Source organism: Lissotriton helveticus, chromosome 6 (genome assembly GCF_964261635.1).
Source record: "Lissotriton helveticus chromosome 6, aLisHel1.1, whole genome shotgun sequence".
In the NCBI taxonomy this organism is placed as follows: domain Eukaryota; kingdom Metazoa; phylum Chordata; class Amphibia; order Caudata; family Salamandridae; genus Lissotriton; species Lissotriton helveticus.
The window spans coordinates 1,705,766,883-1,705,794,824 of record NC_136067.1 but is presented as its reverse complement, the minus strand read 5'-3'; the positions used below and the strand labels follow the sequence as shown (position 1 = coordinate 1,705,794,824).

At 45.1% G+C, this 27,942-nt stretch overlaps 1 protein-coding gene across 1 annotated transcript in view; it reads right to left on the bottom strand.

Moving 5' to 3' along the window:
* LOC144763712 (uncharacterized) overlaps positions 1–27,942 on the bottom strand; it is a 3,323,440-nt gene that overhangs the window by 3,094,654 nt on the left and 200,844 nt on the right. The window lies entirely within an intron of this gene.

Sequence of the window (27,942 nt, the reverse complement as noted above, 5' to 3'; positions counted from 1 at the left end):
TGATGAAGAATAGAGTGGCATAGAGTGCAGAGGTGTAGAGTAGAGTAGTACATAGTAGAGTGCAGTGGCACATAGTTCAGGGTTGCAGAGTAGAGAGGCATAGAGTGAAGTGACATGGAATGGAGTAGTGCAGAGTAAAGTGAAGTGACGCAGAGTGGTGCAGAGTGGAGTGGCACAGTGTGGTGCATGCATGTTGTGGTAACACACTGCCATTACAGACAACACATTTTCTATGGAAATAACCACTGCATTTGCACAGACATACAGTTTTCCTGATAAGACTATACAGAGCACAAATGATATGATAATGTGTGGAAATGTCATCACCTGATGTATTGATTTGCTTTGATCGAATTTAAAATATTTCTTTCCTGTGCACTTCAGAATTGACAAAAAGGGTGCTTCATTTGTGCTTTCTCAGTTCATATGTAATCTGAAATATCTGCAGATATTTAAAGACATTTAAATGTTGTTGTGTGCAAGAAAAAAACTTACATTGTACAGCCTTCCTCCAGCACACCCGCAGTACCCAGCATGATTATCCTCTTACTTTGAAGTCAGAGAAAGAAAAGTAAACGCCAAGCTTCCTCAGAAAACACAGACTGACATTTAACCTCTGTTTCTGAATGAAGAGTAAATGTGAGAAGACAAAAACTAGATTCAAAGGTCTGTTTACAGTAAGGAGCATGGGTGTTAGAATACAAGAGACCCTTGTAAGCAGGCAATGCTCCACAGAAGGGACGGACTCAAGCTAGACTGCCTAAAACAACTTAAGCCAGTAAATAGAAAGCAAGCAAATGTGAGTTATGAACCACTAAGCCAATGGTAAGCAATGTGCGGAATGTATTCCCAGGGAAGCTTTCTGAAAGTCCCCAAGATGTCTTTGGCAAACCAGAGAGCTGTGCTGTCTGGTAGTCTATGAACTAATGGGGAATGCCAGCAAATAAGGTCTGAGGCTGAAGAGGGCCAAAAGATCTACCCTCCTTCATCTGATCTTAAAGCACATTTTCTTTTGGAAAATGTATTCTAACCATTTGTTCCATTTTATCTTATTTTATATGCAGTTGTTGTAAAGTACTACCAACAACATTGTGGCAGTCCGAGAATCCTTTTGGAGAGGGGTTCATAGGATGGGAATAGCAAGATGCTGGATGGTCCATTGTTATAACATAGTGATGAGATCTATTAGTTATGTGTCATTCGTGGTCAGAACCTGGAGATAGCCACTGTTAGATTTTTATTTAACCTCATCAAGCCTTGAAGCAACCTGTCCTCAAAGCCTGAGTAAAGTGGCAAAGCCAGTCTTAGGTATCTGACTTGTCAACACTTTGGAATCCAGCTGGAGTGGACAGTTGTGGGAAGGACCTGTTAATCGAAACCCCATAGGTAGTAATGGATTGGTGAACTTTCATGCACTTGCTGTGGCGAGAAAGAAAGAAGAGCTAAGGCATGAGCTTCACCGTCATCTTGATTTTTCCTTTATGCTTTACTTGCACATGGGGACTCTCACATATGTACAAATTAGGCTTCAGTAAGGACAACGTGCCAGAGATATATGGCTTCCAGGTTCTGAAACTCAAAGAGTAATGCAACAGCACTCTCAGAAAAATGAGGTGGACATATCAGGAGATAAATGACTTGGGTGGAGGTTGTGCCTTTTTGCAATAGTTTTCCAGATTAGCTGCATGTGGTGTATAGTCAAGTGAGAGCAGTGGCTTCTTAGAGGATTGTCAATGGTCAGAAGCTGCAACCAGGATTCAGCCAATCACCGCTACAGCACAGAGAGGCACAAATAAATAGGCTCCACTTAAGCAACTCATTGTGGCGCACAAGTCGGATCAGGGCTTACTCATTTCCAGTCTTTATCGGACACATATTCAGTGGGTCTGCCTTCAAAGCCATTCATTCAGACTTAGCACATTATACATACAAGTGTGTAAACAGGGAAAGATGAGGCAGACCAACCCTTAATAGATACAAGAGCTTGAAATTGGATTTAAGAGGGCCTCTTTCTATTTAGCCACAATATAATTAACTACTTCATCTTCTAGCCTTAGCACAGATGGGTAAAATGATGCAAGTGAAGTGATACACTCTTCCCATGGCAAGGGTCCTGATGGATTTGATTGACCAGGAATGCCAAGAAGCAGGAGTTAGTCCTAAGTTTTTATTTAAGTGAAGGGTGGGCACTCAATATACTCCCCTCACAGAGGACTAGTTTAGAAGTGTGGGAAGACTGATGGTCAGAGTTTGGCATATATAATTATATTTTAATCAATTTGAATCCACAAATAAGGCAGTCTTTATATTTGCAGAAACTACATGTAACATCATCCACAGTAACTTGTGATGAATGTTTTTGCCTAGTAGAAACGAAATGGAAATGAATTACATTTTGAAAACGTGAAGAACATACCGTAGAAAGCTCATCAGAAAAAAAACAGATATTTAATGCAAATGATAAAAATGAGTTGATCATTGGGGAAGATAGGCCTTGCAGTGTTGGAGATTCCTGCTCCCTCTACTTAAAAGATCTGAGAAAACTAGTGACATACATTGAAGATTAGGAGGTATGAAAATCCAAGACTCAATCAAATGTTCCTCAAAGCATCTCTGTAATTTCCTGCTTGTTCTAAAAAGTTCACAATATTTCTTGTCCCAGTAAAGCTTTTTTCCTTGAAGTAACTGCGTTTTGTTGTAGCATCAATTGAGTGTAGCTGGCGGGGGTGGAGTCTGAGGTATGCTTTGTGTCCAGGATTGATACTTAACTAGTTATCAACAAATTTAGTGTATACTGTGGAAACTGTTTTTATTTTATTCTTAATAAGTTTGTATATTTATTACATTTTGAGGTGGCATTACAATGCCTTGCAATGGCTTTGTGGAAGAAACTGGGAGAGCTGTGGTTAATTATACTGGGTCAAAGCTGCAAGAAAGGACAACGGTTTCAATGAAAATGGCTTGAGACTCTTCAAACCATAAAAAAGTCCTTCACATAAGAATGTTCTTATATGTCCTGTTTCAGGTCTAGGGATTACCTAGCTCACAGCTACTTCACAGGCACTCACACCATTTGGCACAACACTACATATGGAAACATATAATGAGAGAGAACTCAAACATGGGTGATAGAAACAGATATTGGAGTCTAAGAAGAACCGTAGAAGAGATTACACAGAGAGACCTAGAGAGAGCTGTATGTAATGCACTTCTGGAGTACGGGTAGTCACCAATGATAGAGACCGTGTATGAAGCTCACACAATGAGACACAGGTGCCTGACAACATCTCAAGTAGTCGTTGTGGTATTCTTGCACTTCGCTCCAGTTCACACTTGCCCATGTCCTTTTCTGCACCATTTTTATATTTTCCCTTCTTCGCATTCCTCTGATCCGCATACTTAATATTGCAGGACCATTGTGCCTAACTAATCTCTGCTTCAGCTCGGTGCTCTACTTGTTGCCTCCAGTCTTCATGGAGGCTTGACTGGTATCTAGGTCTTCTCAATGTTCAGTAGAGTTATCACCTTCATGAATGCTGGTAAGCATTGACTGTTATTTTTTTAATGTTGATGTTTGGAACATATATTCACACTGGTATTAAAGTAGTGGTGCTTTTCCATAGGGTGCATAAAGACTGAAGGTTACTCCAGTGAATTGTGCCCTCCTGACTGAAGCACCAGAAGCCTGTGTTTGCTTTTCCCTTCCATGTCTATTCATGAGTCTGTTATATATGCCCAGAGTAGTGATTCAGGGACGGTGTGGGGTTCTCAAAGGGCTCCGATATATAGCACTGAAATTCCTGGTAGTGTGCTACTACCAGGAAAAACACAAACTTATATGAAAATACTTTACAGTATATGGCACATGACATATCAAAGATACAGGAGGATCTTGATAGTGCCCGTAGGCATGAGCAGACACATTTGTTGATTCGCAATAACCAGTTGTCCTGCTCCTACTAGAACTGTAAGTCCCTCACAATGTGCGTCTGATGTTTCAGCATCTATCTCAACATGGCTAGTGTTGGCAAAGGACCATCCTTTGTACCTTTCTTACTAGCTCAAACCTATGGGCATAGCATGCTTTCAGAGCCCTTTGACATAATACCTCAGAGATCCCCTGTCATTCCTGGCTTTTTTGGCCCCATTCTGATTACACGTTTTAGCAAGCCGTCAACAACTTCCTTCTGACATAGCACAATTAACACTTCTGGTGCCATATCTCACCAAGAATGCACTGGCCTTGACCCCGCCCCCATAGTAACAACCAGAGCCCATGGTCACAAAGCTTTGACAAGTTCCGAGTACAATTGCAAAAGCTATATTTGGCAAGACACAAATGACCGCGACAGCTCATGCCGGTCTGCTAACACTAAGACAAACAGGCCAGGAGTTGGTGCTTTACATTAGGCATGGACACATGGAGCATCTGCTGCTGCCTTTTACCAAAGTCTTAGAGAATTGATAAAGAAGCTGAGATGGGAAATTGCCCTACCAGAATGACTGATCCTATTTATCAGGCCCACGAATTGATACACACCAGAGGCATAGATGGAGGCAAAGACACATTTATCTTCTATGTACTTGGAATATTTTAATTCTTCTGCAGTAGGCAATGCAACACATTAGACACAAGAACCAATTTAGAATGGACATTTTTAAAAATCACACACTGCCGAAGAGTAGGAAGGAATATTAAGCGGCAACTGTAAGAGAAGCTGGTTAACCCAATTAGAATCTCTCTCTGACAAGCCTCACTGTCATTTAGAAATTGTGCCAACTACACCTGGATTCCCTTTAGGATTTTTGTTCTTGGCTGCTTCTGTAGCATCTGGTTTCTTTATGTATCCTAGTTTTCAAGAGCATATGCGGATTGCAACGCAGTAGGATTCCTGAGGCCATCAAGGAATTCAAACATACTGCTCTCACTTTGGAGATGTATGTTGAGAAACCCAGCCCTTGTAATGGCAAACAGGAGTCTTTACAATTCAATATACTCACTGCCCCCCTCTTTTAAACTTAAACTCGGAACAACATGGCTCTGTATTGACTATCCACAAGTCAACTGGCTCCAGAAAAAGAGCTCGTTCTCTTTAACTTACAGTCAGAAACACAGTCTTCCCTGTGAAAGCATTTCCTCACTTAAGCCGTGGACCTGTTTTGCCCTGCAAACAATTACTGAAACCAAACAGCAGGACCAAGAAAAAGATCACACCAACCATACCCACACAGCATCACAACTTTGTTGATGTCTTCAGAGAGAAAGAGGCAGAGAGTTTATCACTTCATCATGAAGTTAATTGTTTAATCAACCCACTTCATAGAATGAAGATACTGCATGAGAGGATACATTCTCACTATTAAAGAAGACATACTCTTATGTCAATATTTGGCAGAAAATCTTGAGAAAGCCAATCTACCTCATCAGCAGGGCTCCTATTTTCCATTCCTGAGGCTCATGCAAAATACTGATCTTTCATCGACTACTATGAGTTTAACGCCATTACTATCCATAACATATATTGCCCTTCTCTGATTTCCGTTCTTCTGAATGAATAAAAAATGCACAGATATTCTAGAAGTTACATTTAAGAAGAGAAAACAATATTTTCTGAATCAGAGAAGGGGCAAATGGAAAGCAGCTGTAACCAGCACTCTGAGCACTCTGATTCCCAGGATATGCTAGTCAGGTTGTGTTATGCTTCTGCAGCTTTTCAATACTTTGTAAATGACATCTTCAGGGAGTTCCTGGATTCCTACACCCTTCTATACTTGGACGGTGTCTTGGTATATTCTCCTAATATAATGTAACATCAGCAAATCTCTAAAAGAAAAATGTGGATGTTTTCGGCTTAACTCGTTATATCCTAAAGAATAGAAATGTGTGTTTGAAGCCTCACAAATCACTTTCTTTGGTTTCCAGAATTGTAGCTATGGACTTATCCAACTCCACCACAATTCATGAATGACCACAGTCATGTTTAAGGAAATACAAAGATACCTCTTCAAACTCTATCACAATTTTATGCAGGATTCTCCCACAATAATTAGTCCTCTAACCACTTTAGTTCAAAAGAATGAACCATCCCTCTTGATGAATGATGGGATGAAAAAATACTATGTATGGTGCCCTGAGTGCCCCAACTGCATGAGGTCTGGATCCCTGATGCTGATTTTTGTTGTCATGGACGAACTTGGATCATGCATGAATGTCATAACATAGTCCTTTGTCACGGATTGAGTTTTGTCAGGACCGGGATATGGGTCCAAGGCGCTACCCTCTTAGTGGTGAAAGGCTACAGCCTTTGATATGAGTTAAAACAACCACAAATGCCAATACTGATGCACAATTAGAACCTACTTGGCTCGGCGCAAAAGCTGCAAGTCAATATACACCGTTATTAATCAATAATGTTTATTGTTTAAATCAGATTTTAAGACGTCAATCCTTTTTCTTTTTTTAAAATAAACAAGACGTTTTCTTTATATGTAGAAAAAATACCACATCTAACAATTCAAAGAACAAAAGACAATTGAACAAAGGGGTTAAAGAATTGCTGACCTATTTACACAATTACCGACCCATGCTCTAGTTTGTCACAATATTTCCATTCAAACTTCTACATTCATACCACATTCCTCATTCATACTTATCATCGCAAAAACAAGCTTTTTCCTGCTCCTTGGTGTCCAAAGAGATACTTGTTCTTTCTGCTAATAGACCAAGGGGCACTCACCAAACAAGGAAAAGACTTATTGGTGTAACTTGGTTGTGCAACAAACCACTTACAAACACGACTAATGAATTCTAAAGCTTTTTAAGACTGCACAAACAGCCTAGGCTGTTTAAATAATACAATTGTTTGGTATCCAACAAAAAGGTCTACGCGTTTAGAACCTCCTGATTCCCAGGTTTCTCCTCAGGACCAAAGAAAACTATTTGTAGTCGATCTCCAAGTTATCAATAAAGTTTTCAACAAGAAGAGGATATCAGATGAAAAAGGCAGGTGGCGTGATGTTATATGCACATATTCCTTTGATGGCTGCAGGCTCTAGTTTCCAGGACCTAATTAATATGAATTGAAGACGTTTCAAACGAGTATCCACTAGGCAGGGAAATCGTCAAAGGCAGGTCTTGTCTCTTTTAAAGTTGCGAAACTCAGGCGTCCGCTCTGCGGTTTGGACAATTCTGTCACTTATTTCTAATTCTGACAGGGCTAATTGTCATCGCTTGAGCCAGCAACTGAGAGACACGCAGGAGAGCACGCTGCGATCTATGAAGGATTCTTGCCATTTGCACAGGTTTAAAACATAAGAAGCTACTCGGTAAATGCCCCGGTTACTTACCAGTAATCTTCATTACTCCGAGTATAGTCTTCCTCGCCACATGACTAACATAGTGAGCTTCAGCTCCACACCAGAACCCTCCAAAGCAAAAAGTCAGCCTCCCATGCCTCCCATCCCTTCCCAAGATGGCCGACCCAATACCACCTGACCTCTATAAGAGGCGGGCCGGCGCAACCCATCAGCCTGAAACCACCAAGCACAAACATGAAGCCGAAAGCCAGACAGGGAGGGAGGGATGGGAACTCATGTGGCGAGGAAGACTATACTCGGAGTAATGAAGATTACCGGTAAGTAACCGGGGCATTACCTCCTCGTTAGTCTTCCTCGCCACATGACTAACATAGTGAGCACATACCAAAGCCAAGCGGCTTCATGGAAACTCACAAGCAACCGAAGGAGCAGGATGGGACCCCCACGGAAGAGGGCAAACCCAACAGGCCAGACCAGTGGAAAAACCACTCAAGAGAGGCAACCACGAGCAGGAAGAACCAGCCCGGGACAGAAAGAAACCGGAAGGGCCGAAAAACCCGGACCCCCGAGACACCAAGTGCCTCCAAAAAAAATTGAACTGACCAAAGGAGGACAGAGAAGGCACAGCACAAGACCGCACGGAGCCGAAGCAACCGCAAACAGGCCCACAAACAGGGAGCAGCAAGCCGGGCCACACAACCAAGACCGCCCAAGGACAGCCCAAAGCGAGAGGGGAGCAAAAACCCAAATAGGAACCAAAGAAACAGAGGGTAACCCCACCACAGCGACCCAACGAAAAAGTCACAGCAGCAAGAGACACAGTCTGACCAAAGCCCAGCCCCACCGTACGGTAGTCAACCAACAGCGAGAGAGTCGAACCACCTCCAAACCAAAGACCAGAGGGGAGAAGAAAACAAAAATCACCAAGGTCGGAGATAAACAAGGGCAGAAGCAAAGGAACCAGACGGAACCAACCCAGACCGGCAGGATCCGCAAGAACGGACGGAGGCGCAGGAAAAGAACCAGCACCCCACCCGAACAGCAAAAAGCAAGGACACCCAAATCCCACCAACAAGGAGATGCAGGCGGGACACGGACCACAGTCGCCCAAGGAAAAACGGACGGGAGCGCAACAGCAACAACATAGAGCCCAGGGACAACAAAGCGCAGGCAGGTGCAAGGCAAAGGAGACCCGGAGGCCGCAGGAAACCACAACAAGCGCCCCTGACAACAAGGGCACCGAAGGGGACCAGGATCAAAGCCAAGCCCCAAACAGGTAGGCAAACACCCACCAGGGGACCTCAGGCACAAGAAAGCACAACGAACCCCGAAGGAAGGGGAATGCAGAACGAACAAGAGAGACAGCCTAGCGCAGGGGACAAGCAAACCGCCCCGCAACGCCCACATGCAAAAATGCGCCGCTGAGGCCAACACCCAGGAGGCCGAAGACACACCAGGATGAACCAGCGGAACAACGGAGAACCGACCGGAACAGGAGCAGACACAGGGGCAAGGGCACAGGCAGCAACCCACCAAAGGCGAGAAGACAAGAGCCGGGCGGAACAAGCCCGAGAAATGCCAACACCCCCAGGGACCAAACCCGAGCCGGTAGGACCCAGCACCCCAAAACCAGGGACAAAGAAGAAGAGGATCCAAACTGCACAGGGAGCGCCGGTGAGAATCAAAAAAATCAGTGGCAGGAAAACAAACCCCAGACCTGAGTGAGCCAGTGCCCACAGAGGCACAACACGGACCAGAGCCACCATCTGTAGGAGCAGAAACGGGAAGCACCCAGGCGAGCCCCCCCAACAGGACAAAGAACCCGGCCAGGAAAACAAGCCCAGGCGCGAAGCAGCGAGCCCGGAAAAGAAGGCAGGAAAAGCCAGCACCGGGGACACAAACATGAAGAGAGCGACCGAGGCAAGCCCGCAAAGACCCTGGAAAACGAGGCAGGGAACAACCGCCCAGGAGAGCAACAAGAAGCCCCCGCGGGGCCGGAGCAAAAACAAGCCAGGAAACGGTCAACAGAAGGCAGACGAGAAATCCGCCAAAAAGCACACCAACCGACCCAGCACAGATCGGGAACCCATGCATGCCGCACAGGCCGGGAAGGGGAGACCAGAACACAAAGACCAATGGCCGAACGGGCAGACAGAGCAGGAAGGGGGCCACCAGGGCAAGAGAAGGGGCACCCACGGGAACAGGTGAAGGAGGGAAACCCCACAGAACACCGGAACCAACTAGACGGGGGACCCCCAATGGACAGACCGGGCAAGCACCACTAGGCACCCAGGCCTAGGAGCCCAAAACTCACCCTACGGAAGGGCCACAACAGGGTAGACAACCCAGACATGAACAGCCGGGGGCCACATAAAACCAGACGAAGGCAGACAGCCACCCAAGGGAGGAGACCAACCACAGAGCCACAGCACGCGGGACTGGACCCAACCAGCCAGGAACGCCCGAAAACAGCGGCAAGGAGTGCACGGGGCACACAACAGTCCATCCCACTCGGGGAGAAAACGCAAACAAAAAAACAAAAGATGGACAGAAAGCAGAACAAGTCATGCCTGTACCCCAACACAGAGAACCGGGACCAAATCCATCGAGTACCCTCGCATACTATGCCACATCAGCATGGACCCAGGAAAAATACCCCCAGGCAATACAAGGCACAACATGTGCACGGGTGCGTGCGGAGAACACAACATAGCACACTACTGCAACACCATAGCCCCCAGACAAGAGGCAGGAGAAGCGAACACGAACCACCTGCACCAGCCGAGAAACGCGACAACATGACGAGGAGGAGGGTGCAATGGACGTCCGCCGGTCCAAGGCAAGAAAACCAGACCGCAGGAACAGGAGCAGACGCCAAAGCCCACCCGGAGACTACAGAAGCAGCCCGAGAAGGAAAAAAGGAGCAAACAGAGGACCACCCCCATCAGACATGCAGGTACCCACAGACCCCGGAATCACCCCAGGATACAGCTGAAAGAATCGGCAGGAGTAAAACCCTGTCCCGTGGAGGACAGTGTGAACAGAGACCCAAGGCGCCCCACTGAGCTACAGCACCATGGCAGCGCACAGCACCTGGAATACCCAGGCAATCTCCATTCAGGCACCAACCGGGCCCAACCTAATAAAGCACACATTCACCCAGCAACGGGGCAACAAGGCCGCTGAAATAACAGAAGAAAATTGACATCCAATACAATGGGACACACGTCAATCGACCTCAATGGATGAAAGGCCGAGCGAACCCTCCGGGAGCCGAACCCATGACCATGAGGACAAAGCAGGCATCTGCAGTAGAAGCAACAGCCCACCGAGCCGCTGGACCCGAACCAAGAGCAGACGAGATAAGGGGCCACCAGGGAGGCACGGCCACAGGAACCATACAGTGGTAGAGCGCATGCTTCGCATGTATGAGGCCCCGGGTCCAATCCCCGGCATCACCAGGAGTCGCAGTCCAGCAACTATGCTCTTTCCAGAAGGCTAGCCTGCCATCTTAACAGGGAAAGATCAGACAGAAGGGCGAACAAGAACCCAGGACTCCAAGAGTCACAGCAGCAAGAGCTCAGTAGCAGAAAAAACACAGTGAGCAACCAGACCGCGCCACTGGAGCACACACAGGAGCTAATACCCAAACAGAACGGCAGTACCCCAAGTACAAAACCAAGACTCAAAGCCAAACCCAGGGCAGGAAGCCCGAAAACGGACAAGCACGTCCCCACCAGACACAGAAGACACACAGTGCCACTGGAAGCGAGAGGGAGTACACAGAACTACCACCTGGAGGACGGGAAGGAAGACGCACCCCAGACAGAGCAGAGAACCAGCAGAGCTGCGCAGTCGCACATAGCCACGGAGGAACAGAGAGCCCGCCAGGCGGCCGCGGCCACGCCCCCTCGGAGGCAGAGCTAGAAAAAGCGAGGACAAGCGGCACCCCGCCCCCTAGAAGCCCGGACCGAGAAGCGAGCCGCACCGACAATGCATCCGCCGGAAAGCATGTGTAAGGAGCAGCCCCGCAGCCGCCCGCCAGCCCCAAAGGATCGAGAGCGCAGGGAGCTCCGGCCACCCGACAGAAAAGAAAGAACACAACCCGAAGGTACCGCACACAGGAGCTGAAACGGAGAGTGTACCCGGGGCCCGCAAGAGCAATGGGGGCGTAGCCGCGGTATGCAGGACAAACCGCCGGGCACCCAGCTCATCCCCGCCAACAGCCACACACACACAGGGGCCACGGGATACACCGGGTAGGCCACAAGTAATAAAAAGACCGGAACACGTGCAGAGACACCTCGTGCACCAGAGGGGCAGACAGTGCAGTCTGCCAGCAGCAGCAGCACAAGAATTAAATCGTGTCAAGGCACGGCAATGCACCCGTCTCTTCCAAACCAGGAGCACAACGCTCAAAACGAAAATCAACAGTGATAAGAACCACGTTCAGTGGAAGCCCGCGCCACAGAGGCACAAGACTCACCACTCAGCCACAGCTCCGTGGTGTTTAGACAAAGCCAACAACCAACAACTGAGACAGTGCGAGGCGAGGGGCAGATGGGAGCAGAATAAAGAGAGCCCCAGACCACCCCGCCCGCCCCCCCTATTGACCCTTGGCCCGCTAAGGCAGGGCCTAACCATCCCCAAAGAGACCGGGGAAGGAAGGGGAGAGGTCCAAAAGCCCCACAGTCCGCAAGCGCAGGACAACCAACCAAGGACCCATGCTCCCGCAACAGCAGGAACCACTTACCTGAAGAAGCATCTGGAGAATAATGACGCGCAGAACAAAAAAAACAGGCTGATGGGTTGCGCCGGCCCGCCTCTTATAGAGGTCAGGTGGTATTAGGTCGGCCATCTTGGGAAGGGATGGGAGGCATGGGAGGCTGACTTTTTGCTTTGGAGGGTTCTGGTGTGGAGCTGAAGCTCACTATATTAGTCATGTGGCGAGGAAGACTAACGAGGAGGTAATGTGAAGAAACACCGAGCGGGCGTGTACCTTACGCGCCTTCGCACCGCTGCAACAGAAGCAAGCGATGATAATTAGCCCTGTCAGAATTAGAAATAAGTGACAGAATTGTCCAAACCGCCGTGCGGACGCCTTGTGTAAACACGACGCCAACTTAAACCAGAAATCAGCCAAAAAAGAAAGGACCTTCTCTATAGCAAAGACTGTGTTTTCCCCACAAGTATTTGAGGCAAATTGCCCTCTTTCATATCCAAGTATTAGTGAGATCAATGACAGCGTCAGAAATGTTGCAAGAGGATATAAGAGATAGATTAGCGTTGTACTTTCAATTGGGCTACTTCTTGGTTTTCGGTTTCTGAACAGGACTGGAGTGCTTCTGTGTTTTATTCTGATGCATTTCCATGCATTCCACTTTGCTGGTTGTTATTTCCTGTTCATTCAAATCAATTACGAACTAGAGAACCCGCTTTGCCAAGTGTGACTATTAGCGGTTGCGTGCTTCAACCTGATTTTTCACAGTGCCTTAAAATTAAAAAGGCAAATTCCCATCATTACAAAACCATTGGACGACATGGTGACTTTGGTCTTTTCTGCGGGCCACTTGGTTTGTGAGGCCACCGTTCATACGTGATTCAATATACCTAATGGAGTATCACAACTATAGAACAATGCTGCACTGAAGAAACCTCTCAAATTCGCAAAGACCAGAATAACTGCATAGCCAGACTTTGGAAATGTCTTTGTATCAACTATCCAGGGTCCAGCAAATATAAATGTGCAATTTCTTTTATTTCCCTGCATTCATATAAAAGCAAAACAATTTGGAGCAAGGATGTATTATTTATTTAGACTTTTTGTAAAGCTCCAAACGTAGCTCTTTAGCAAATACAGAGCTAAAATGTGCAGGTGATGTGCAATGCGGCGCAGATAGAGAAGAGGAGACAAAGTCCAACTGAATGGAGTTGACCATCTCTACCCAAATGACTGTAATGCTCTTCTTTTCAATGCCAAAGAAAGATCAGATGAACGCAGGTCTGAAGAGAGCGACCTTCAAGTATTTTCTGAACAGGAGGTGATAAGGTTCCACTCTTAGGCAGGGGTCCTAGACATTCCAGGGACTTGGGGCTGCCAATGATATGCCTGCATGTTTTTTTTCGTTTGAATGTTCTTCTTGAATGGGATATGCATTTGTTTATTAAAGCTTCCTACCTGAACTGCAATGAGCTTTGAAGATAGCTGTGGGCCTGTGTTCCTGTGAGTCTTCTGGATCGTATAAAGAAGTGACTCTTAACCTGTGGTCTGATAACACCTCAGGGTCTGTAAGGCCTACTAGGGGGGGTTCTGTGACTGTTTTACAAAATTAAATAATATCAAAATGAATAAATTACAATTAATACATTTGATACAAATACAGAGCAAAATTGAAAATGTGAAAACTTCTTTTATGTTTGGTTGTGAATTAAACCATATATTTAAATATTTGAGCTTTTTGTGTGCTGTGCACTTGTTTTTGTATTTTTGTGCATTGTTTTGAGGTTCAAATCATAGAAATTATACAGGACCAGGATCCTCTGCTTCAAATAATGACAGGGTTCCCGAATATAATAATGATTCAGTGGGGGTCCACAGAAGTAACAAGCATTGAAAATGCAATAGGTCTCGCATTTACTAGAGTTTGAGCTATTGGCATTGTAGACTACAATACCTTTTATTAATGAGCTGGTTTTTTAAACAAATAAATAAAAGGCATTGTCATTTACAATGCCAATAGGATAAACTCTCGCAAATGCGAGACCCATTGCATTGTAAATGTGACAACCTGCTTTCATCAGACTGCTCAGATGCGCTCACACACAAACACATTGAAGTGCACTCGGATAACTCAATTAGACACAAGAGTCAAATTAAAAAATAACATGCATTAAAAACACCTCAATTTCATCCCAGAGACGACGTAACTGAAAAAGGCTGAGAGTGTCGCTTTTGGGAGGTGACGCGCACACACACAAACACATTGAAGTGCACTTGGATAACCAAACTAGACACAAGCGAAGAAAAAGCTGTCGGGCACTAAAACCATCTCAATTTCGTCCCGAGTATGTTGTTCGGGAGGTAAAAGCACCTACAGAAACGGAAATTGTTTTTACTGACTATTATATAACAGACCAAGACAAAGTTCCTGTGTGTTTTAAAAAAAATGAAAGTGCAAATGAATTACCTTGAAATGTACACTTCTTTGTGTGTTATTTCTGGGATGCTGTAGCAGTGGCGCTGCCTAATAACTTCTTGGCACTGCATGTCTTTCTTGCCGTACCTCTCAATTTATGCTGTTTGTGTTCAGGCCTTCCGGTCAGAATGCTGCTTCCACCCTGCGCCTCCTCGCAATTAACAGAGTTACAATAACATCCCCATTGGCAGGAGATTAACCCTCCTTGAGCATTTGATGACAGACTACGGCACACCGCAGGGGCTCGTGACCCTCAATCAGTGGATTCGGTGTTCGAGTTTAGACTGTCTGGGGACCGCGTGGCTCGACCAGGCGAGGTATCGACAGTGTTAAAAGTCCTCAGTGGACTAATGCATCCACTGCCCTTAACAAGTTTAAGCTATTGGCATTGTAAATGACTATGCCTTTTATTTATGTTTTTAAAACAAAAACAAAAATAAAAGGCATTGTTATTTTTAATGCCAATAGCTCAAACTTGCATAAATGTGAGACCTATTGCATTGCTAACTCTTGTTTTATTGTAGTGTGGCACAGTAGTATCATATTGCACGGTTTATCATATTATAGTGTGTCATGCTATGTTATTGTATGGCGTGGTATGCTGCGCTATAACACAGTGTAGTTAGTATTATATACTAAGTTACCTTATGGCTTGTTCTAATATGTTAGAGTATGGCATGACAAGTAATAGCAGCCCGTGGTATACTACGTTGTGCGTTGCTATGGTATGGCATGCCACGTGACAGCATTGTCTGAAACACTATATTATAATACGGGTGGCGTATAATATGTTGAATATTTGAATCTTAGTAATTACTGTGTGTATGTAATTTGTCTTTATTGTGCATGTGCATGAATGTCTTCGTGTTTGTATGTATGCCTGTCTGTTTATGTTCATTTGTGTGTGTGTGTGTCTGTATTTATACTTGTGGTGGTCCAGGACTTGACTGGCGTGTGGTTGTTCAGGACTTAATTATGTCTGAGCAGATGTATTTGTATGTATGTGTTTGTGTTCACAGGCGCACTGTGAGGTCACCAGTCACAGTGGTGTTTCTAGCAGTGACAGAACAGAAGCACAGAACAGGACAGCCTAACAGAAGAATATAACATAAGAAGCACAACACAACAAAAGCATGTAGCAAAGGTAGCACAACAGAAGCATCGGATAACACCCACATCATATAGAAAGAAACAACCTTTTATCCTGCAGTGCTTCTTGTCTGATATTGTCATCTGTAGTTTCGTGCTGCACAGCGCTATAATATCAACTATTGGTGATGGCGCTATATAAACATTGTTGAATCACCTAGTTTCTCTTTTCGGTGGTGGGGTAGGTGGCGCAACCCTCGAGTCAGGCTGGCACTAGGCTTGCATAGTTCCGAAGGGACTGCTCCCTGTTCAGCTGTCTCTGATTTCTGCCAATGGAGGCGGCAGGAGGCGTTGCTGGTGTCCGCAGGAGGGCACATGCAAGGCGGGGGCGGAGGCCGCCCTCCAAGGGGATATCAGTGTCTCGCCAGCTGAGCCGCCTCCTGCAGCAGCCATATGGGTCTGGATAAACAGGGGGCAGACGGAAAGAGGGGGCAGTAACAACAGCATGGAAGAGGCCGGAGCGCAGCGGCGTGGAGAGGGCACAGGGGGAGCAGGAGGCAGAGGGCAGGAATGAAACAGAGGAGGGCTGATGGTGCAGTGTGAGGGGGTGAGACGGCTATGAGCGGGTATTGAGGAGTGAGGGGAGGCTCACTAAAGAGATAGTGTAATTGAGTAAAGCGCTATAGCTTAATGGGAATGCAGAGCGAGTGGGCGCTATAATATGTGAATGAGAGACATGGTGAGTGTGCTTATGGGGGGCGAGGGTAAGCCCACTAGAGAGGGTGCAGATAGATGGGGAAAGCGCTATAGCTTTAATGGGAATGGTGAGCGAGAGGGCGCTGTATGTGGAAGAGAGACAGGCTGAGAGTGTTTGGGGAGAGGGCGGGCCCGATGGAGAGAGTGTATGATAGGTCAGTGCAAGGGTGGGGGCCCAAGGAGAGGCGCGTGGGGGGGGGTAGGGCTGAGAGAAAGGCCTATTTTAACATGCCTGTGCGTGAGAGTCCCTCCTGCTGCGAGAGTTAACCCTTCGGCTCCGGTGGTGCATTTCATCTGCACTCAGCAGCCGTGTGAGTCGCATCCCCATGCGGCGTGAATGCTTCCTTCCAGGAGCCTGGGGGTGAGAGCGCAACTGAGGCTGCCAAGAAGGGCTCACTGGAGGGACAGGGAGGAAGGGAGAGATGGCTATGACTAAAAGGGGGGGGGGCTTGGAGGGCGGTAGAGGCACTGCTTGAAAAGAACAAGGAAGAGGGAAAAAGGATGGAGGCTGAAGGCACGCTGAAGGGCGAAGAAGGGAGGAGATCGAGAAACGTGTGAAGCAGGGGGCGGGGGTAGCGGATACCTTTGAAGTGAAGCTAAGCTTCACTTCAAAGGCTTGTTGGCACAGCGCACGCTGGGGGATGACTGTGGGAGGGGGGCTGGTGTCTGTGCACGAGCTTTTTATGGCAATGCACATGCGCATTGAGCGAGCTTTCACGGGCACTTCATGGAATCGCCCGATCTCGGTAAGCTCTGTTTAAGCCCCTTTATATCGAGCTCCCGCTCTCAATGCGCATTGAGATAGGTCGCTCGACCTAAAAAGGTTAGGAACCACCGTTAAGAAGGATGGTTAATTTTATCATGTTTTTTTTGTGTGTGTTGTTTTATATAGTGCGAACTAGACCCGAAGGTATCAGAGCGCTTTACATGAGCACCAGTTATGTTACAGACGGACACATTCATTTTTGTGTGGCACGGGGAGAAGATTATGATGTGCCCAGAATCACAGAATGTTGAGCGTCCCTGCCGAGACTCGAACCCGGTTCCCAGCTCAGTGGTCGACCGCCCTAGCCATTAGGCCACATTCTCTCCCCAAATATATTATATAATATAGAAATAAAAATGCAGGTAACATAGTGAAAGTTCTCCCAGGAGAATCGAGAATGCTAGGAACACAACTAGAGTGACTCAAACACAGCGGACCAATGGTTGCCAAAGTGCAATGGCGCCGATGGAGACTGAGTGGAGCCGGTGCTGTCAAGTGCACGCAGAATAATGGGCAGATCAGGAGGACCCTCAACTGTTTTTTTAACTAGTGAAATACAGACGTGCTTTACTGAGGTTCATGACATCTTGTGGTAAACTGACTTCCAAAATAGTACACATCTGAAAAGTTAATTACTTTATAGACCGAGTTAACCAATGCTCCTACATTGCCGTGCAGTAATGCATATTTTGCAAGCCTTTTGTGACTCGACACACACTATGTCATCATAACATGTCTCAGAAACATATGCATCTCAAAGGGTTCTTAAGCAGCGCTGTTTTCAATACAAAGTACGCTAACAGGAATACTTGGTTCATGACAAAAATGAATGTTTTGTGCGTTCCATGCATTTGAAGAAATATCTTTTTTATTTTTATTTATTTATTGTTGACAGTGATGGCTTTTTTTTATTCTAAAAGGGCATAGTCATTAGATGCAAAATCTCAAACATGTTGCGAACCATCTTTCCAAATGAGCTGTCAAACATATATCTTTGGGGGGAACAAACCTTCCAAATATTCTTCTGGACTGTACATATTCTGACTGGTAAGGTTGTTAGCCGTCCTCTTGCTGAACCCAGAATCAACTTTCACACCAGATATAAGCTGTGACAGAACTGTCACCCATCTGTCTGCACTTGACACAACATTCCTACAAATGCAAAGCAAGCAGTGACAAAGCCAATAGTTAGGACTGGATTGTACCAATGCATGCAAACTGCATTTGTTTATGCCTCTGTTTCTCTGCGTTAACACATTAAAGCCATGCCTAGAGGCTTTGTCAATTCTTGTTAATATCTGTACACTTTAGGAAATAAATTATAAGTTGTTTTTATAGCATTGGGATATTTTTCTGATGCCTTCTCCTTTTCCCACCCAAAACCAAGTACAACATTGTACTTCTGGGCAATATCCCCTATGGTTAGTCTCCCACAACTTTCTTTTCTACTCCCGACACTTAGGGGCCTATTCCAATCTCGCTCGGAAGGTCCCCGAATGCGTTCCGGCCGTAAAAAATTACGAGCTGTGCGCGTGTTCTCCGCCCGACTCGTACAGCTGTACGACCGGGCAAGTACGATGCGAGAAAAGCAAAATCGCCGACCGAGTCGTTTCCGGGTCTGAACAGCTCCATATGCCTCGTCCGTAAGCAAACCGTGCCGTGCAATGGAGGCGAATTTCGGCCGAGCCAGTACGAAGCACGTGTCAGACAGCCGGATCGAGCCGAAGTTTCCGGCTCGCAAAACATCTGAGAAGCTGCCTTTGGGGGTCCACGTCGGACCCCCGTCACCCGCAGTCTTACGACTTGGACACAGGGGGAGACCCAAGGGTCTCCCAGATACATGCATGTATGGTGAGGATGGCACCAACGCGAACCCACTGTAGGGGGGCCCTTGTGCGAGACGTACCCATTCAGTCAATGGGAGCCCATGTACACGTCGTATGCCCTGCTCCCATTGACTTCTATGGGAGTCCGACCAAACCGAGTCCGGAAGCATGCGGCCGCATCTTACTCGCTCGGTCGGACTGCAGGAGTCCGACTCGGTCAGAAAACACTCTGGATCCGGCTCAGTCGGAGAGCTTTCCGACCCAGATCGGAATCAGCCCCATAGTGTTATTGGAGATGCATGATATTGCAATGCACCATCCTTTAAAACTCCATCCTGCTTCCTCATCGCCTAAACACAAAGTTCAGGACATACAAAAGAGAGCTGAAGACCTTTCTCTTTAGGCAGATGTATGGACTGGAGACTGCTTACTTGCTTCAAAGGCTACTATACTTATCCTGTCTTGCAGTGCTTAGAAGCCAGTCTTGAGGCAGTCTGAGTGCTGACCCAAGAAAAATAAAATAAAATGAAAATCTCATGTGAAAGCAAGCTAAGTCAATACCAGAATACATCCAAAAAATGCACATTCATGTATCTGCTGCTACGTGTTATCAATTAACAAGTATATACATCTGTTGCATACGTCCAAAAAGGTGGCCTTGAAAGTCACAATGATTGCAACACATGGAAAGGGTCCCAAATAAATATATGTGACATTTAAACTCAGAAAAACATTTGGTATGTGATTTCAATGCTGGGTGCGAAGACATAGTTCAATGCATGGCAAGCTGTTTGAACTGGAATTCTAACCAGCTGGGTAATTACAAGTGCAGCCCTCAATAAGGCATATAGTTGGTTTTGAGTCTATCAGTCCAACGAACGAAGACTGCTGTTAGCATCATTTTGTGGCCAACAAGTACAAGGCCAAATCTGGGATTTCGCACAGGAAATAAAGGTTGTAACTTTATGGTCTTCTAATATCACGGCTGTAACAAAGGACATGAATACAATGGTGATGGGTGGAATGCTTGCAAAATTCGGTCCACATTCCAGACAATTATTTTTCACACACTCTGCCACATGAGCCTGAGGCCAAACAGTCTTAGTCTTGTTTCAAAATGTGCAGTCGAGTCCAAACTCACAGGTCAGGTCCCTTCAACCACAAGCAACACCAGACTGGGTTTAGCTTGGTTACAGCATTTCAGTAAGGTATATCTTTTTTTTCCCTTTCAATTATTTAAATAAAAAATAAAAAAGTAAGGTATATCTTTAGTCCAGCAAGCACAGCGGGTAAAAAGGCGAAGGACTGAAGGGTAGTCCAGACCCACTGTCATTGATCGAGACATTTCCAAGCTTCCGCACAACAAAAGGAGTCTTTTATTTTTTTTTTAAATGCACAATTTTCCATAATAATAGGAAACCTAAACCCAGCGGGACAATATTTTATAAAACATATTTAGAACACTAGGCTGTCAAATAATATTTTTGCTAACGAGTTTTTCACATGCAACCGAAAATAAAATATACCTAAGGCATTACATTTAGAATGTGCTAATTTGTTCATGTGTGCAAGTTACAAAGAGAATTTCCATAATAAGGAAACATTTAATTTTAAAATTAAGAGGCCCCCAAAACAATGTGACATGCTGATCAGTAGTTACATACTGGTAGACAAATCAGTTGTTTAGAGTTTTTTTCAATTTCGGGAGGAAAATAAATCGGCTGAAAGAAATATTGTATCCTAAGTAATATGTACAAAAAGAATGACACATTAAGTGCAGCCTTTCTAAAATTAACTTAAATGGAACTATAGTTTCATAAACAATATTTAGGACACAATAGTTCTGTTAGATGATAGATTTATACCGATATTCTGGTATCATACTATATCTTACAACGTATGCACAGTGAAAAATACACAAAAAGTGATATTAGATGTTTTCACTGCAGCAAGTAATAAGGCCAACATGACATATACCATACATCTTGAAACGAGCAATATAATTAGGGAAATGCAAAGTTAGGGGAGATTCAGAAGCGACAAGAGGAGCTCTCAATTTGACAAAGAAGTTTGAGAAAGGCTTCTCTGGAATTCTCTTCACACTGTTGAGAGGCTTTGCAACATCTTAGTCCTTCACCGGAAGTAGTTTTGGCATGTTTCATACTACAATGATTTATTTTTTCTTACTAGAAGTGTTTAGATTGTCTCATGCTAGTTCACTCATTAACATTAATAGACTCTTACATATTAAAAGATTATAAGTATATATGCAAGGCGCTAATTATCACAGTTGCTATAAATCTAAACATGTTGATCGCTGTCCTACTACAAATAAAACTTGAAAACTATGTCAAAGATATAACATCATAGAATCAGTGTAACAATTTTTGAATTAATTCACACTATGGATAGAAAGACTGCCTTACAGACTTTTAGAGAAACCTTACAACCAAGAGTTAACCATGTATATTTCCACTAGATCAGTGGGAGAAATAAACAGCTGATAGAGATATTTGGGAGAGGATGTGGAGAAATGGCCAGAGCTGCTAACTTTGGAACTGGGAACCAGGTTTGAGGCTCAGTGACAGCTCAACATCCTGTGATTCTAGGCAAATCACTTAATGCCCCTATGCCCAAGAAAATAAAGTGAATGTGTCCTTGTGTACCGTAACTGATGCGTATGTGAAGTATTCCAATACCTTCAGATCAAGTTCATTCAATATAAAACTGCAAAAACAAAATTGTCTTAGCAGATGAGCATGAATGACAATTTAAAGTATTAAAAACACTAGCGGGGAGGAGCCTAACCAGCAACCATGATGGCCGCCTGATCTCTCGGCTCCGCCGACCCTTTTTGCATTTCTCCCGTTTTTCTGCTTAATCCTGTGATTATCCTGCTGCTACCAAGTATTTGCGGAAGCGGGAAGGGACCCCGGATCTATCGGTGTGCTTTGTTGCCGAATCCCGGCGGTGCAGCGTTCGACGCGTCTCCGTCCCTGCCTCGCGCTGCGCGGCTACTACCAGGTCTTTGTTCTCGACTGGGACCGGCCTCGCTCGCTGCAACAATCACCGCCGCTGATGGACCGTACACGGCGACGCAAGCTTCGTCCTGCTCCCTGTGGCGTTCTTTCATGCTTGGGGCTCGCATATTGCCGCTAGGGGAACACATTGTATCGTGTTTTTCCCTTGGCCGCGACTCCGCTTGATACTTTGTCTCCCTGTGAGTCGGCTGGGCGCCATCTTACGGACTGTTCTCCCGTCCTGACTCGGGCGGACCCGGGGCAGCTACCGACACTGCGGCTGTCCTCCCACGCCACAGCTCATACTCTGTGCCCATGCAGTGTGCCTCCTTCGAGCCTCAAGACTTGCTGCGCCATTACTCGGTTCTACGTGGTGCCCGGCTGACTGCGGATGATAATGGTGGATGCCTTGACGGGCAATGCTGCCCTTGTTTACCCCGCGTGCGGAGGACTGCTGAATCCTTTCATCATGGTGCACCAGTACGGCTCAGTGACGTGATGTGCGCCCTGGCTACTCTGGGAGAAGCTCTACACTCGGCTGCTCGTGTGCTGGGAGACCGGCTGGCTTTGATCTCCCCTATGGCACCATTGCTTGCGCATGGGCGCTGCCGGGGGCAGGACATTGTGTCGCATGTTGATTCTGCCCTCTGTTGTTCCTCCACTCCGGCTATTACTGACGACCTGAAGGTGCGAAACCCACTTGTGGCCAAGATACCGGCTGTACTATCCTTGGAGCAGGCTGCAGTTTCGGGACGTGGGATGCGGCTGGGGCAGCGTCGCTGGGCGCCATGTTTTGTCTCTCCTCCCGAGGTCCCTGGGGTGTCTCGATTTCTCCTCCTGATGCGACTCCTATTGCCTGGACCTGCCAACCCCGGGAGATTACTGATGCTCGCCATTCTCGTTTGTGCTGCGGATACCTGCATTGCTATGTCTCGGATGGACCTGATTGATCGTCCCTTTATTCTGGATGGACTATTTGATTTGCCTGCCTCCTTCAGGATGTCTACCGTGAGGCCGGACTGTGTTGCTGCTTCGCATCGCAGGGGACAGGGCTGAGACCGCTTCCCCCCTTCTGTCGGGACTGTCTCACTTGCATCGCTGGGACATTAATGGACTGCCGGGGCTGTCGAAGATGGGTATTGTACTGGTCGCGGGGTCTGGGAGCGGGCGGCCGGAATGTAACATTATGGTGATTTGGGGAAACTTGATGGCCCTCCTCCGGCCTTCCGTGGATTAGGGTTTTTTTTTTTTTTTTCCTCTTTTCTTCTCTTTTCTCTGTTCTAAATTTCGGGTTTGGTTACTGGGCGACAGGCACGCAGCTTGGGGGGGGGGTAGGCCGTAGCCTCCGCATACGTGCAGGGTGGGGGGGTGGGGGTAGGGTCTTGTTTTAGTTTCCGTTACTATGGGCCTTTTTTTTCTTGTCTTTTTCCTTTTCCTTTTCTTTCCTTCCTTAGGGTTGTTAGGTGCTTTGGGGTACTCTCACCTATTTTCTCCGTGGTTGATCCTGTTTTTTGTGATTTTGGTGTTCCGAGTTCATGGGGCGGGCGGTGGCCGATATGTGATGTGTTATTGGGTTATTATCCTGATGGTTACTATCCGTTGTTGCTTTTTATTTTACTCCTTCTGGTGTTGATGACTCGCTGGTTCCCTGCCGTTGCTTTCGGTGAATTGACTGCACCTGATCCTTCTTTATTATTAAGTTTTAAAATTAACCTCATTTCTCCTCTGACTGGTGGTCCCACTTTATTTTCGCAGCGTCTTGGACAATTGTCGTATATATTTTCCTGGGGACTGCCGCATTGAACTATCCGTACTGTTTGTGCTATTGATAGCTTTCGCGGCCGGCCTGTGTGGTTGTGGGCCCGTACCTGTATGCTTGTTATGCACAATAAAGGTTTTTAAATAAAAAAAAAACAAAAAAAAAAAAACACTAGCAAATCTCACCAATCACATACCTATAGCAGAACAAGCTAGATTACTATATATATATATATATATATATATATATATATATATATATATATATATATATATAGTTGAGTTGTACTTTGTCACATTGCTTGCCACTTGTTCACCACACAGGCCTTTTTAAAGGGCAGGGTTGAATTTGTAGTTAAACGTTGTGGGCTAAATATATATGTTAATTGGTACTTACATAGCACGTTAACACTGTTGGTATGACTGCATGCGCTGTTGTCGTACTGCTGATTGTTTTCAACCATTGGTGGTGTTTCCAATAGGCTGGAGTCTGTTTAGTTAGATACTGTTTTCCTAATCCAATGTCTTTCTCTCACATGGATCATTTCTATCTCACCCATATTGATACAACAACCTAGGCTTCAGTGTAACCATTGAAGAGAAGGTCTTCAGATTTGAAAATAACATTGAGAAAACCATTGTCGGTGGCAAGTACGTTTATGTTGAGGCTACGGAAAGGCGGTCACTAAACTACATTTATACAGTGTTCTTTATCAAATATGGGGGTATCACCAAACACTAGAGTTAATTCTTGAGATTGACAGCATGGGAGTCGAGCTGATTGACAGGACAGATCTACAGACCTGTCTAGTCCAAGGAATTAAGATGTCAGTAGTTGGGAGAAGCAGAGTAAAGAGGTGTTTTCTCTGCGTTTTGAGTGAAGGTATTTCTACAGTTTTCAGGCCTGCACTGCAAATCTGTATCCGGCTGCAATGTTTCACAGAAATAGGAAAGCAACCAAAATATTCTGGACGTGTGGACAGTAAAATATCTCTGAGCCTAGGAGGCCAGCGAGAAGGTGGCCATTTGAAAGGTAAATCAGAAGGCCTAGAATGTCATCTTGACATAAATCTTAGCTTCATCTGGTAGCCAACAGAGATTCCTACACCAATCTTAAATATGGCTACTTTTAGTTGGGCAAGAGCGTATTGCACTTACTTCAGTCACTAAACATTCCACTCTCCTCAAAGGTGATCTTCAATTCAATCAATCGTTCATCATGACTTGACAGTTGTATCGCATGAAAAGGTGTAAGATTATGAAAATTCCACTTAGCAGAACTATGAAGAAAAAAACTTATTGCAGAAGCTCTGTATATAATTCTTTACTGTTGACAAATGGGATTATCTGACTGTAACTGATATTATGTACTGAGCATATGTTAAGAAACAACTTTACCAATGACTTGAGTGTATATTTGAAAGGTAGTTTCATTGCGTGTACTACATGGTAATAATACAATCATCCAGCAATATGAAATATAGTAATCACACACAATCAGTCAGCAAAATACAAAATAGGCATACTGTAAGGTGTTCCCCTATAATACAGTGGATAAAAGATAATAAACCCATATTAAAAGAGAGTACAATAGTAGGAATTGTGGCCTCTAATTATCTAGGAGAGAGGAGATCCAGGAGATAGAAAGGTCAACACATATTGGTGTTACATTTTCAGGGCTGCACTGTCATAAAGACACAGAGGCGAATGCTAAAAGTCAAAGAGAATCCTGCTCTAAAAGGTTCTATACATTATACTATATAACCTGCCATTCAAAGTTAACAACCACCTTTTTAAAAGCGGATAAAAATAACTCTTTTTAATCTGACATTAGCCTCATCATTCAACCACCAATACCAAGGCCTGACATCCACTAGTCTATTTAACTTGACCCTAAACTGCTGGGATGTTTGTGACCATAACTAAGCACTTGAATAGTCACCAGTCATAAATGTATTTATTGTCTGAATTTTGTAGTGTGCTGGGAGTGGTCTGCGTATTTGAAAGGCTGCATATCAGTAATATAATGCAAATAAAATAACAATGCAACAGGCTCCAAAATGCCAAAAGCATAGTTTGCGGAAATGTATAGGTTACTGTTATTTTGTAGTTGTCTGCCTAATCTATTTCTCGAATGTTTTCTGTAATAAAAGCCATTACAAATAAAATTACATTCAAGTTGGCTACAGAAAAAACTCTTCTCCTATCTATTCAGCACCTTTTATTGAAGTAAAATATCCTTATCAATGTTTAAAGAATGTAATGAAAGTGCACTTTCCAAGACAATATTGTTCCTTCGTATGGAGCACGCACAACAAGAAACCTGTGGTCCCAAAAGCTAATGAAAAAAATCATCTTTACGATTCTTACATTATCATCATATGATTAGCAACAGCAATGTTGATTTCAAATATATTTTTTAAAAGAGCAAAGCTGACAGGTGAAGCAATCGCTCTACCAAAAGATGTCCTGCTCGTCCTTACAGATCATTATGTAGAGCCATCAGCACAGCTCTATCAAGACCCAAGAGGACAGGAGAGTCCAGTGAAGACACTTTGAACCTTACATTAGTGTAGAGGCTGAGAAACCGCTTTCACTAGAGCTTCTGGCCAAATAAAATTCTTCATAAGCGGACAAAACTGAGATCCTAGCTTGGGGCCTATGCAGATGTGGGCTAAGATCTCTTCTTGTGAACTAGGCAATGTAACCAATTCCTGCCCAGGGGGTGGGACAGCCCAGGGATGGGACAGCCAGATCTGAGAAGTGGTGCAGGAAGTCAGGGAGCGGCTGGAGCTGCAGCACCCCAAATAAATTGCAGACAGTTTGGCAAGAGGATAAGCAATAAACAAGCTGTCTATTGTGACTTTCTTACAACAAGTGGCATACTTTTGAAGGCTGTCACAGGTTGGAACTTTTTGCAACACACTACTATTAAGTTTTAATAGCATTCAGATGCATGCTTACATTTCATCCTGAAATGTCCACATTATTTTCAGTGAATATCCTGCTATGGTTTATTTATCAATGTCAGGTATTTGATCATGCACACATCAAATCTGAAGGAGTTCAACTCTTTATGGGGAACACATTTATTGCAGCGGGAGCATCCCACACAGGATATGCTGTACATAGAATAGTGTGTTTTGTACAAATGACCAAGCAAAAATGTACTACGTACTCATGTGCAGTTTTACGAAAATATTTTAAGAAAAAATGCTTCAAAGCGCACCACAGGAATCAATGTTTTGATTAATGTCTTTTGACAACACTCCACATTCAAGAGGGGAGTAGTATGGCTCAATTTGCCATACTTACTCGCTAAGAAGTAGGCCTTTCTCATAATCCCTGTTTTAGTGGGCTGTCGCCAATGTTCCGCATTCACGCTCGCAAACATGTACTGGTTCAGTACACCAAGGCAGAGTGGACTGTGTGTCTGGATGGAGCCTCCTGCTGAACTTCGCTGCTCACTAGCTCAATGCGGGATGTGGTGACGGTCCAATTTCTGTCACACACTATTCACTGGCCAGTGGATCAAAGGTGCTGCGGACAGGTGACCTTCAGATGTCTTTGGACTTAAGATGCCATTGCTGCTTCATGAATAGAAGCCAAAATGATAGTTTTTCTGGGTATGAATCACATGTTAAGCTGTGAATTTAACTGATGATGATGATGATGTCCATGGCTGATAAGGTATTTATGCTGAGGACCCCAAAATTGAAGAGAGAGTTCCATAGAAGGGCCACATTTACAACAACTATTGTGTTCCTTCTTAGTTTGAGAGACTCAAGGGCATTTGCTGGAAGGGGGTTGTCTGCAGGCTGGTCTGTGTCTGTCTGCGAAGCGAATATTGGTCTGGAATGAGCTTGGTCAGCAAATGAAAGGAGTTGTGGTCAAAAAGAGTATAACTGTGTTACTTTTACTGCCTTGTCATTTGTTGTTTTCTAACAGATTTTTTTTAGTTTTACTTTTATTGGCTTTTTAGAGTTTTAGAGGTGGTTGTGGGCTTTATTTTGCTGTGCCAGCATTGGAAAGGTGCTACACGCCATCTTTGCGTAGTGAAGAAAGAGATGTACGCAAGTTACTGTAGTAGCACTGTGCGGATGAAGTGGTGCCTGTAGTTTGGCGTATGTCTGTTTGCCTCTGCTCCAAACATTCTCGCTTTAATGTCTGGTAGCGCTGACAGGAAGCCTAACAGTCTAGCCAGTCTCAGCATG